The sequence below is a fragment of the Pistacia vera genome, unplaced genomic scaffold (genome assembly GCF_008641045.1).
Source record: "Pistacia vera cultivar Batoury unplaced genomic scaffold, PisVer_v2 Contig423, whole genome shotgun sequence".
NCBI lineage: Eukaryota > Viridiplantae > Streptophyta > Magnoliopsida > Sapindales > Anacardiaceae > Pistacia > Pistacia vera.
The window spans coordinates 332,849-346,894 of record NW_022196250.1 but is presented as its reverse complement, the minus strand read 5'-3'; the positions used below and the strand labels follow the sequence as shown (position 1 = coordinate 346,894).

At 35.6% G+C, this 14,046-nt stretch overlaps 1 non-coding gene across 1 annotated transcript; it reads left to right on the top strand.

Annotated features, from left to right (window-relative positions):
• Positions 1 to 409: 409 nt before the first annotated feature.
• LOC116143023 lies at positions 410 to 515 on the top strand. Its single transcript, XR_004130075.1, has one exon. It is a non-coding gene; the product is annotated as a small nucleolar RNA R71 (small nucleolar RNA).
• Positions 516 to 14,046: the final 13,531 nt, after the last annotated feature.

The following is a 14,046-nucleotide window of genomic DNA, read 5'->3' as shown; positions in this document are numbered from 1 at the left end:
TTATTAGGCCTGCGAAAATTTGAAACATAGTTAGCTTGATCAGGCATAGAATTAACATTAAACATGTTACCTGATTGACACTCATGGTTAGGGTGATCTTTGCCACAAAAATCACACATAGAAGCAACTATTGCAGGTTTTTGCATTTGAAGTCCATTAATCTTCTTATTTAATGTTGCATTTGTTTTGCCAAAGCTGTGATAGCATCTATTTTATGAACACTCGATGTTCTTCTCACAGGCAACCTCTCTATCGGCAATTGATAAGAGTTTGAAGCCATTTCCTCCAGCAATTCATAAGCTTGTTCTGGTGTCTTCTTACCTAAATTACCATCTACAATAGAATTGATCATATTCCGAGCTTCACTATTAAGACCATTATAAACATCTGGACTTGCAGCCAAACCGGTAATTCATGGTGGGGGCATCTCCGGAGCATGTCCTTGAACCTTTCCCATGCTTCATATAGTGACTCTGTATCCACCTGCACAAACATAGTAATATCATTATGCAATTGTGCAATCTTTGCAGGAGGAAAATACCTACTGAAGAATTTTGTGTCATCTGCTCCCAGGTCACAATCGAGCCTACTGTAATGAGGTCAACCAACTCTTAGCTTTGTCTCTTAATGAAAATGGGAACAATCTTAATCTTATAGCTTCATCGGAAACTCCATTGTGCTTAAAAGTATCACAAATCTCCAGGAAATTTGCAACATGTAAGTTAGGATCTTCATGTGCCAAACCACCAAATTGCACTGACTGCTGAATCATCTGGATGATTGCTGGCTTTATCTCAAAGGTGTTGGCATTGATCACTGGTCGTCAAATGCTCGATGTCGCTCCATTTAGAGATGGGGTAGAGAACTCGTTTAGTGTACAAGTTATTGGTGGTGTTCCATTATTTGGGTTATCGTGATCACCCATGATCTCCCTTTTGATTGCTCTCTTTCTTGTGTGAAAAGTGCACTCTATCTCAGGATCAAATGCCAGTAAAATCTTTCCAGAGGCTCTGGTCATACACTAGCAGAAACACATATTGGTTTCCAATAAAAACAAAAAAATAAAAACAAAAATCTCAAAGTAACAGGTAATCTTAAAATAATCACAAACAATCTAACGATGCCAAAAACTTGATGCAACTAAATCAACCTTAGCAAGTGCACTAGTCGTGTTCAAGTAATAAAGTGATGAGTTGAGTATCATCCCACAAAGATCAAAGCAATTATTTGTAATTACCTAAAGCTACCTAACATTATTAGAGAAAATGAAAGTTTAAAGTGTAAAAATAAAGGATTAAAAAAAATAACTAAATTAAAGAAATAAATAATACGAAGAACTTTGCAGTATTAATGAAGTTAGAGTACAGATTTCCCCCAAATTATGCTTGACAACCACTCTTAATACCCGTTTGTTCTATGAATTGGTAGGATTCTTCTAAGGCCAATTATCCTTATTCAATCATAATATTCAACTTAATACGGATCCCTATTCAGTTACTCTGAAATTAAGAAGCATAAATTCATCAATCCCTTACGACTAATTCGCCCTATTCGGTTATGAATTAGATGGACCACAAATTAATCCTAGAATTTCTATTTGATTACTTCTAGTTTTAATACGCTGTGCAATGTTATTCCAACAAAACAATTATGGATATGAATTAAGCAATAAACCTTAACTTCTCTATTCGAAACATCATTAAGGTAATTGAATCAATCCAACATTCATAAAGCATTAAACCTAAACTCTTGCACAAATTCATAAACATAAATCTGGTATTAAGAATAGAAATTGTTCAAAACATAATTAGGGTTCATCCTTCCCTAACAAAAGAGATTTACTCCATCCTAGGAACAAAGAAATAAATAGAGAAGAAGAAAAACATATTCAGACTTGAAAAGAAACAAAAATCAAACTCTTAAATCTGATCTTCAGTTTTCAAGCCCCAAGAATGCGTCTTCTCCTCTAAAAAATATGCAAAATTCGTACCTTGACAACTAATCTCAATTATACTTAAATACTTAAAAGAGTCCTAAGTGAAAAAGGAAAGAAAAACTGATAAAAACGCCCTAATAGTTTTTGCCACAACCTTGGCCGTGGCCAAATTTAAGTCACCACAGCCTAGGCCGTGGTGCTTCCTGGTCTCTTTGTTTTCTCTTTGTTCCACCACCATGGCCCTGGTGAACTACCAAGGCATGGCCGTGGCCTTCAAGAATGTTAGGTAATCTCAACTTCTTCAAGCTTTAAGTCCCACTTTCATTCCAATACTCCAATCTACTCAATCAAAGCCTGAAAAACACAAAAGTTATCCAAATCAATAGGTAACCATTCATATCTAAACCTTAACAAAAGCAAACATCAAAACAAAGGAAACAAATGAGAAGTTAAATAAACTATCACCAAATCAGCCCTAAAAACACTCAAATTATGCAACTTATCAATTGCATTAGAGACATACCTGATAAGTTCTAGTCTTATCAGATCTTAACTAAAAAAGAATATATATTGAGAAATAGAAACATGTGAAACACTATAAATAAATCAAGATTTATCAGGCATGGATAATTGAGAATATCAATGAATGAAGTTAATTAATGTCAACCTACCATTGTCCAGTAAACTGATTAGCTTGAATAGATGAACTTGAGCGACTACCATTATTGTCATAGTTGAAGTAAGAACCATTCCACAATTCCTCATATACAACTTTTGCTTATTGAAATTTACACCAAAAGTAATCCTCAAACCCATAAGATCTACTACATGTGCAAATCCCAACACAACCTGCAATGTTGCCACCTCCAATATATGTACTTACAACAGAGACAAATCACGTATCGTATGTTTGATCAGGAAAGCTATCATTCTCAATCATCCCTATCACCATCCTTATCAAATTCAAGCAGATAAAAGTGTTTACTGAACCTTCTCCTTACCGTAACCAATATAGAGCATTTAGGTAGTTGGATGAACTTTTGCAGGATTCTGCTTCGAAAAAAAGTTTAATACTCGGTAAAGTTTTATCACATAAACTTCAATTTCGCTTTTGGACCAGAAATTGAGGAAGCTCATTCAAACATTCACTATAATTTTTGGCCTTTATTAGTAACTGCATGACTAAGGACATTTTACATTCAGTCGGCTTCACATTTCTCTCCACCATCTTATGAAGGAGTTCAACAACTTTTGGTATCTCATTATTCTTGAGGAAACCAAACATAAGCGTAGTAAATGTGACTACATCTGTAGCGCAACCTTTTTCCTCCATATATGACAACAACTCACTTGCCATTTCTAGTTGTCCATTTTTACACAGCCCATTGATCAAAATGCTATATGTTACAACATATGACACAAGGTTTCCATGAAGAGAAAACTTATGAAATAGGTCCCAAGCAGTTTCGAATCTCCTTGTTTTACATAATCCATCAATGAGGGAACTCAAACCTTCAATGCTAACTGCAAACTTATTATTTACTAGAGCATTAAACATTTCCACTGCTTCCAAAACATATCCATTCTTACAAAGTCCAATGAAAATGTTATATGTCCAACAATCAGGGAAAACATCGTTAAGTCGCATCTCACCAACTAAATTCCATGCATCTTTCACCTTCGCTATAAGAAAAAAGCTAGTTAACAAGGTGTTATATGTAATCACATCAGGCCTAATTCCTTCTGAAACCATCTCTCAATAAAGACTAATAGCTTCATTGACTTCTTTATTCTTGGAATACCAATTGATTAAAGTATTGTAGCAAACAACGTTAGGTGTATACCCCTTTCTAGTTATAGAATCAAACAACTCCTTTGCATCCCCAATTCTATCTGTCAAGCAATAACCGTTCATTAAAATGTTGTAGGTATAAATGTTAGGAACCACACCCCTCTGAATCATATGTTCCAAACATAATTGTCTAGCCTTCTCAACCAATCCAGCCTTACAAAGACCATCAATTATAGTAGTATAAACTGTTAGAGAAAGTGCCCTAGAGCCAATCAATTATTGTAGAATTGACTCTTTGTAATAATGTTCATTAATCAATAATAAAAGGCATTTTATTCTATATCGCGTAAATCATTATTATTGCAATATGTATTGATATATGTCCTTAGAATGGTAGAACCGTGANCTTAACAGCCTTTATTTCTTCAAAACTATCTCTAGTAGTAATAATATCGTTTACATAAACAATTAGAATAGTAATCTTACCTACAGAGGTTTTAAGGAATAATGTATGATCAGTCTACCCCCGAGTGAAACCATACCCCTTAATAGCCTTTGTGAATTTTTCAAACCAGGCCCATGGAGACTGTTTTAGGTAATGATTTCTTCAATTTGCACACTTTTCCATCCTTTCCACTCCCTTCAAACTGTGGTGGCATTTCCATGTATACCTCTTTTGCAAGTTCACCATTCAAAAACGCGTTTTTTCACATCTAGTTGTTGTAAAGGCCAGTCTAGATTTGTTACCTCATAGTCTACTCCATACGTTTGCATAAATCCACTTGCCCCCAGCCTTGCCTCATACATTTCAACTGTTCCATCTACCTTATACTTAATAGTAAATGCCCACTTGCAGCTCACAGTTGTTTTCCCTCTAGGTAAACTCACCAGCTCCCAGGTCTTGTTTTTTCTCAAGAGCCTCCATCTCCTCTATCATAGTCTTCCTTCACTTTTCATCCACTAATGCTTCATGTATCGGTGCTAGAACCTTCACATCTGAGAGATTAGTGGTGACTGCCAAAAAATTATCTGCCAACTTATCGTATGCCACATACTTAACAATAGGATGCAACGTACAGGATCTAACACCCTTCCTTAGTGCAATAGGTAAATGTAAATCATCATGCCCTGACTTAGATTCATCAGAAGATAGTTCTTCCATACCTTGTGACCGTGAACCATTGGGTTCTTCTAGTTGGGATGATTGTTCATGTAGATCATTAGGTTTCCTTCCACTTTGATAGTCAGTTCTTCGAGAATAACATTGAAGACCTGACTGATTTAATCTATCCCCTTGGTTCCAATCTTTCCTCAGAGTTTGGTTTACCAAGAGTGGGCTATATAGTTAGAGTACGACCTAAATTGGTAGGCTGACTACGAGACTGCCTCATCCTTATGGGACTAGGCTGACCTATAGGAACCTAACCTGAAATAAGCTGACTAGGAGATTAACTTATTCTTATAGGACTAGGCTGACCTATAGGAAACTAGGTGACTTTGAACTTTGACCTAGACTGGGAGACTACTGAGACTGACTCAAGTGTGGTTGTAAGGGTAACACTACTTCCCACAAATGACCTTCACAATCTCTCAAATTCTCCCCTGAAGGGAAGTGGGGAAAAATAGATGTGACTCAAAAAATGTAACATCACTAGAGACATATAATGTTCTCTTTATAGAACAATAGCACTAATAGTCTTTCTGTGTCGGAGAATATCCAAGAAAGATACATTTAAAGGCCCTAGAGAGTCTAGCTTTCCTCTACTAGGAGACATGACATGTACAAAAGCAGTACATCCAAACACCTTTGAGGGTAAAGTATTTAGGATCCTACAACTAGGAAAGATCTTTAGCAAAGTCTAAAGAGGTGTATGAAAATCAAGAATTCTAGTAGGTAATCTATTTATGAAATATGCAGCTGTTAAAATCGCATGACTCCAAAAATACTCAGGTACATCATGGTAAACATTAAGACTCTAGCTACCTCTAATAGGTGCCTATTCTTTCTTTCAGCTATCCCATTTTGTTGAGGGGTATTAACACAAGATCTTTGAGGTACAATCCCGTGATGTAACAGGTAGTTTCCTAGGATAGACTGAAAATATTCCTTACCATTATCAGTCAATAAAACCTGGATTTTTTCTCGAAACTGAGTTTCAACTGTTGAATGAAAGTTTTTGAACAATTGATTTACTTCAAACTTGTTTTTCATCAAGTATACCCAACATACTCTAGTGTGATCATCAATAAAGGTAATGAACCCCTTTTGAACTCTTGGAAGGCTTGTGATAAAATCCATTGATATACTTTCCAATTTCCATTCAAGAATGCTGAGTGGCTGAAGCAAACCTGATGGTCTTTGGTGTTCTGCTTTCATCTGTTCACAAACCAAACACTTTGTCACATAATCTCCAATATCTCTCTTCATACCGGGCCACGAATAAATTTTCTTTAAATCTTGATACATCTTGGTTCCTCCAAGATAAACAGTATATAGTGTATCATGAGCCTCTACAAGAATCTTTCTCTTCAACTCAGCATCTTGGAGAATGCATATACGATTCCCGAAACGAAGGACACCATCTAATAGGTGAAATTCTGATATCTTGCCCTCAATAACTTGTTGACTTACATTCTGACACCACTCATCAACAACTTGTTTTTCTTTAATCTCTTCTAGCAAAGTAGGCTGAATGTCTAACCTGGCAAGCCTTCCCAATATCACCTCTATTTGGTCCTTTATCAACTCTCCCAATAACTCTTTATGTCTTGTGAGTTGAGACAAGTAGGCCTTTCTACTCAAGGCATCAACTACTATATTGGCTTTTCCAGGTTGATACTTAATTTCACAATCATAATCCTTTACCAGCTCTAACCATCTCCTCTGCCTCATATTCAACTCTCTTTGGGTGACGAAGTACTTCAAAACTTTATGATCCGTGATAAATGTTACTCTTTGTCTCCATACAAATAATGCCATCCATATTTTCAGTGAAAAACTACAACAAGCCACTCTAGATCATGGCGTAGGGTATCTCGTCTCATACTCTTTTAACTGTCGAGAAGCATAGGCCATTACTCAACCAACTGCATCAATACTGCAACCAAGTCCCTGAAATGAGGCTCTGTATAAATATCATAATCTACACCCTCCTATGGTAACACAAAGAATAGGAGCTGTGGTCAATCTTCTCTCTAACTCTTGAAAAATTTCTTCACAGGCATTCACCATATGAAAGTGTTCTCTATTTGGTGAGAGCTGTAAGTGGCTTAGCCACTGAGCAAACCTGCTACAAACCGCCTATAGTAGCCTGCTAGCCCCAAGAAACTTCTAACTTCCTTTACTGTCTTCGGCTGTTGCCATTCCAGAATTGCCTTTACCTTACTTGGATCCACGATATACCCCCTTTGAGATGGTAGTGCCCAGGAGATAACTTGACTGCCAAAAAACTCACACTTAGAAAATTTAACAAATAGCCTCTTATCTCACAATCACTGTAGCACAAATCTAGGTGTTCTTCATGCTCCTTTTCTGTCTTTAGAATAAACCAAGATATCATCAATAAACACCACTATGAATCGCAAGCACAATCCTGAATCACACCATTCATTAAGTCCTAAAGCTACTAGGGCATTGTTAACCTAAAAAGCATCACCACAAAACTCTAATGCCCATATCTGGTCCGAAAAGCATCTTGCAATATCTTGCTCTGCAACGCTTACTTGGTGATAACCCGACCTCAATCAATCTTTTGAAAACACGATTGCTCCTTTCAGCCTAATCAAACAATCATCTATGAGAGGTACTTATTTATTTCATTTCCTTTATTTACTCTCTGTTAATCTATACACATCCTAGAGATCCATTTTTCTTCTTCAAAATAAAATTGGAACGTCCCAAGGAGAATGGCTTGGTCAAATGAACCCTTGTCTAAGAGTTCACTGAAGCTGTTTTTTCAATTCCTGAAGTTCGGTGGGGCCATCCATAAGGGGTTTCAGAATTAGTGTGTCCCTAGTGCTAGTTTCAATATTGAATTCTACTTCTCTTGCGAGGAAACCCGGCAAATCTTTCGGAACATCTAAAAATCTTGGACTACTGTCAAATTCTGAACTCTGGTTGTGTGAATCATCATTACTGTGCACTACATGAGCAATATACACCGAGCACCCTTTTCTTAGCATGTTTCTGGCCTTTACCACTGCCAATAACATACTAGGGGACTGGGACCTCGCCAAAATTAAACTATCACCATCATCAAGATTAAATCTTGCTTTCTCTTCTTCTGACCTCAATCTCTACTCAAATCTCCCCAACGAAATCCATGCCCAAATAACATCAAAATCAGTCATGACAAACACTATCAATCCACTGGCAACTCTTTTCCATGGATCACTATGGACTCTCCTGAAGCATCTCCTGAGTTACCACACTAACCCATTGGTAACTCTATCTAATGGACCATCCACTAAATAGTTTCAACCTAATCTCTCTAAAATCCCATGTGTAATAAATGAATTGTGGCTCCTGAATCAATTAATGCATAAAGGGGACTGAGGTGAAATAATAACTGACTAGTAACTGCAGAGGGCTAGCTTAAGCTTCACTCTGAGGCTACTGTAACACATCAGCATTAGTACCTCTAGATGTCTGTGATGTAGGTGCAAGAGGGGCTTCGGCAATCTCTCATCATATGCCCTGGCTACCAGCATCTATAGCATACATTTCCGCCCAAATCTCTAGACGCTCCCCTAATGATTTCTCCCATACTTTTGGCACTGGGAACTTCACGTTCTCGGCCTGTTATTCTTCCAATCCCTCTTGTTCTTCTTGGGTTGATATCTTTTTTTATTTCTCACCTTTCTATTAGTAGGGCTTAGCCTATCTCTCTGTGAGCAGAAGGTGGAACACTAGGGGCTTGCTGATTGAGTTGCATTGGGGTTGTAATTAACAAATATTTCCCCGTAAGGCTCGTTCCAAGCTTCACTATATGCTGGGGGGTAGGGCACGGCCATCACATCTTGAGCTATTTTGGTTTTTAGGCCCACACACACAACTTCTCTCTCTTAATTCTAGTGTACTCACTACACCTGGCACAAACCTTGCCAGGGAATAGATTTCACCGAATATTTTTTTTGAACTAGTCCCCTATTGCAAATTGACACCTCCTGAATCTTTTCATGAACTCGATCAACTGTTCTATATTCTGCCACAAACAAACTTTGAAATCTCCCCAAGTCATCGAGGCTATATCTTGAGTATCCTCCATCATTCCCACCATATACGGGCACACCCCTAAACGGAAGCTTGCTACTAAATTTCTCCCCGTCTGTCATAGGGAAAAGTTCATCGTACGCTCCACAGATCTAAAACAACACGTTGCCACCTATTGGGTCTGTCGTACCCAGCATTCTGATGGCTGATGTTACTAGGCAACCCATATATCGGTCAATACGATTCACATTACGGGGTACCGACCTCTCTCTCTCCTCTCTAGGTCGGTACAATAACTGGGGTCCTCACTCTCTCCGGTAGAGAGCCTCCACGTTTCTCTACCAAGACTTGTTGTATAATACTATGGATCCTCGCTTCACGAGGACAAAAGAGATAATTCTGAAGGGTTGGAAGGTTCACACCCGTACTCATTGCCTTTTACTGCCTACTCGAGTTCTACGTCTCATCTGCATACCCACCAACTTTTAGTACACTCAATAACTTATCTACTACAAGTAAGGAAAGAATAACTTACAACGGTCGACTACAGAATGTCATGCGACGGAAAGGCACACTGTCAAATCCAAAACCTTTGCTTGATACCAAAAATGGTAATACTCTTTCTTAGCTAGTATACTCTTAAAATAACGTAAACTCACAAATAATATATATAAGAAAATATACATGTAGATGAGTATAAATAATGGGCCTATAACTAATTTTTCTTTATATACAAATCCTTATATAATAAAAAAGTCACAAAACATCACTCGATAGTTGCCAAACCCTCTGCTTCTTACGTGCCAAGCGACCGCATTATATCTACTACTGCAAAAACATTGAAAACAACAGGTGAGCACTAATTGCTTAGTAAACCTGCTGTGCTACTCTTCTCTCTCCGTTGTTCACATTCTGAATTTCTTCTTACATCACACTTCTCTGTTCTTTCTATATTCTTATTTCTCACTACTCATGATAGTAGGCATGGTATCATGTATAGGTATGATGCAATGCACAATGCATGGATGGCTTTTCTCTTTTCTATTTTTCTTATTTGTTCTGTGTATTTCTTTTCTTTCTTTTTCTTTCTTTTCTAGTATTTCTTTCTTTGTTTCTAATCTTTCTTTCTTTCTATTCTTCTTTTCTTTCTTTCTTTCTTTCTTTCTTCTATTTTTTTTTCTTTCTTCGTTCTTTTCTTTTCTTTCTTTTTGCCGATCGGACTCGTTTAGGCATTGATTTGGAACCCTGGCCGTGTGAGTGTATTCTCTAATTCTAGGTACAGTCCTCATCCATATGCACTTCTAATCGACTGTACAATTCTTCTTTCTGATTCTGAGCGCCTCTCACTAAAGCGCATGCATCGGGGCTATGTCCCTCACAGTTTCCCCATCGCAATGACCTTCTCTTCTTTATCTTTTTACACTCTTTAAAATAAATTTCAAAATTTGAACTTCTTTAATATTTTCATTTCTTTCTATTTGTTCTTTAACTTTAATGTTCAATATTGCTCTTTAATGTTCTTATGAGTGTGTATGCTGTAGATGGGCTCATGTATTTTTCTTTCTAAATTCAATGTTTGGATGCAATAATGGCAATATGGAATGAACATGTCATTCTCTACCATCTACAAACTCATCTCAAGATAACAAAATAATCATACCTCATGCACTTCTCTTTGACATTCATCAAACAATTTATATGCACACATCAACTCTAATTTGGCTACACTTCTACCTCTCTTCTAAGCCACAAATATTTGGAATAACACCACCAAGTTAACTTCAAACCTGTCCAGGATTCACACTCCATAATTCTACCCAATTCTTCCATAATTCATCCAAACTCTCATAAACATCAAGTACACAAACACTACTTCTCATTGATAAATTCTAACCATCATTCAACACATCCATCCATCAACATTCCATGTATAAACATATACGCATAAAAGAAATTATCTACACAATTTATTCCAATCATAACTAGGGTTGATTTTACTTCCTTAGATGTGAGCAATCCAACACTTTAGTAGTCTTCCTTGACACACTCCCTTTCTCTTAACTTCATGAACACAAATCATAAGAATTCACTTTTAAAAATTAAATCTATATCTTAGTGCAAGGATCTTCCTAAGGATGCTGAGATTGAAATTCCACCAAAATAAACCAAGATCTCTAAATTTCCTGAAAAATGATTGAAGAAATTTGAAGAGACTTGGGTGGTAAGTGGCGTGAATGGAGGAGAGAAAGCTAGGTTTCATTCTTCAACTCTTGAGATAACAAAATTTATTTTTAGGTTCCATTTAACCCTTTCACTTTATGAAATCCATCTATGTCCTTAGCATTCTCATAATGCCCTCATTTATTGCATTCTCCATGAAATTTTATCTCTTTTCACTCCCCTTTTTCAACTAATTATGATTGAAAGACCATTTTACCCCCTAAGTAAATTTTAAAGCATTTTCTTCACACTTGTTCAAGTAACTTTAACAAAATTCAACTAAGGGTATAAGGGCATAAGTAAAGCTACGTCACTCGGTGTGGGCGTTAATAAAATTAGTTAGTCCTATTGTCCTTTGGCATAACATAAGAAAAAAAAAATGAGGAAAAACAGTAAATAAATAAGAAATAAACTAAAAGATCTTAAATTATCATGAAAATTATCTTACTAGTATCCATTTTGAAAAGAAGACAATTATTTTGGTATTGTTGTATTTCTCGGATGTAAAAAAGGCTAACCGTTTATTTAAATGTCTTTCTAACTTTGCACCATCATTATGTACAACTCCATTAGCGTAGAATTGTTAGTTTCCAAACCTCAGAGGTCATAGGGTAGTAAACCAAATTGTCTTTATTTAAAAAAATATATTTATTAATTAGGACTTATTTTTTCTTGACAAATAAGATTACAAAAATGAAACAAGAACAAAAGGTAAATAATTGTTTCTTTTATGTTAATTATCATTTTACCATAGTATTTCATATTTTTCTTTGAAAGAAAAACTCTTTAGTACCAATCATTTTTCGTAAAACAAAATGGTACATATCATAAATTGCATAGGAAATATGCATATAATAAGTCTATGGGTGATAATCCTCATGCCGCTTACATCATTACATGCGGCATGACATGCAAAATGAACTATCGCATGAACCCAACCTTAAATGAAAATCATTGTTCAACACGATCCTGTGATGACCCAAAAATACTCACTGAATAGATGATTTGTAAAACATTTTTCTTTACTTATATTTTTTGAAAATAATGTCTATTTGATTATGATACAATTATTTGAATTATTCTTGTAATCTGATATATAACTAGAGATATATTACATTTTCTGGATTTCGTATTTTTAATGTCTAATAAATGTACTGATTATTATTATTAACTGTTTACTTTATTATTTCACTTATGATACATTAAAACTAATAATTGATAAATGATCTAATACCTAAAACTAAATATAATAGCAAAATTAGAAACAAACAAAAGGTAAATAGATTTTTCTTTTATGTTATAATTATTCATTTATTATAGTATTTCATATTTTCTTTGAAAGAAAACTCTTATCCAAATCCTTTCCTAAAAACAAAATAATGCATATCATAAATTCGATGGAATATGCATATAATATCTATGGGTATTAGAGCCGACGGTGGGTCGTGTCAGCCCACACCACGGCATGAAAAAAGCATGGCACGATAAGCATTGCACAACTTGGCACGAAAATATGTGGTCGTGCCGTGGCTAGCACGGCACAACACGAAAAAAAATAAAAATAAAAATTAATAAATTAATAGTTATTGTTTAAAAGTGCCATTGAACTATTATATGTTATGAAAGATTAGGTGACGGCAGATTTCAAGCTTCAAAATCGTGTTGTTGAATTTTAAGAATGTAATTAATTAAAATGAAGATTGATAATATTCTTAATCCTAATTTCTAAGTTTGTATTTGTAATTTAATTAAACTTTTAAGTACTAAAAAGTGTTGAAATTCAATTAATATTTCAGTGTCTCATTATTATACTATATTTCATAATGATTATATTTTTTAATTAATATAAACAAAATGTCATAAATATAGCAAATAAAATATTTTAAAATAATTATAATAATAAATCAAAATTACCTTATTTATAAATATTAAATTTATTTTTACAAGCACGTGGGGCCGGCCATGGCATGGCCCAAGCATGCACGATATTAACGGGTCGTGCCGTGGGCCTTCAATTTTTGGGCCGGGATGGCACGACAGGGCACAAAACTATGCGGGCCTTGGCACGCATGATGGACTTTGAATTTTATACACGGCACAGCCCACCACCACCTCTATGGGTGGTAACCCTCATGTAGTATACATCATACATGCGGCATGGCTGCAAATGAAGCTATTGCGTGGATCCAACCTCGAGCGAAAATCCTACTCAACACGATTCCGTGTTGACCTAAAAATACTCAATGTAGATGATTTGAAAAACATTTTTGTTCTGTACTTATACTTTTCTAAAAATATTTTCTCTGTAATTATGATACAATTATCGGATTATTTCTTATAAACCGATATTAATAAACTAGAGATATATATATATTTTCTCTGATTCTATATTCTTAATGTCTATTATCTAATACTAAAACTATTATTATTAACTGATTACTTTCTTAGTTCATTTTTGATACATGGCGTGCTGTCGTAGGCACCAGAATTAAAACCTTCCGAACCTAACTACTAACTATAAATAGGTAAGCAAGGGTCGATCCCACGAAGAGTGTCTAGCCGATTTTCTTTGATGTAAAGGCTGGGGGTTTGTTTAAAAACAGAAAACAATCTCAGCAAAAACAAAAACATTTTTGAATTCAATCAAATGACGAACTTGGTCTCTCTCAACATCCCCCATCGGAATCTTACAACTGATCATTGATGCGAAGATAATCAATTCACACATTGAATATTCACCGTTGGAACTAATTTCCTATCTCTCCTTATTGTAATTAATCAGGAAACAAGCGATCCTAATTAATCTTACCCCTAACACCCTATACAAGCGCTCAAGATTTAATCTAGTGGCAGCCTTAAGAATTAGAGAGATCGATGAAGCTAAAC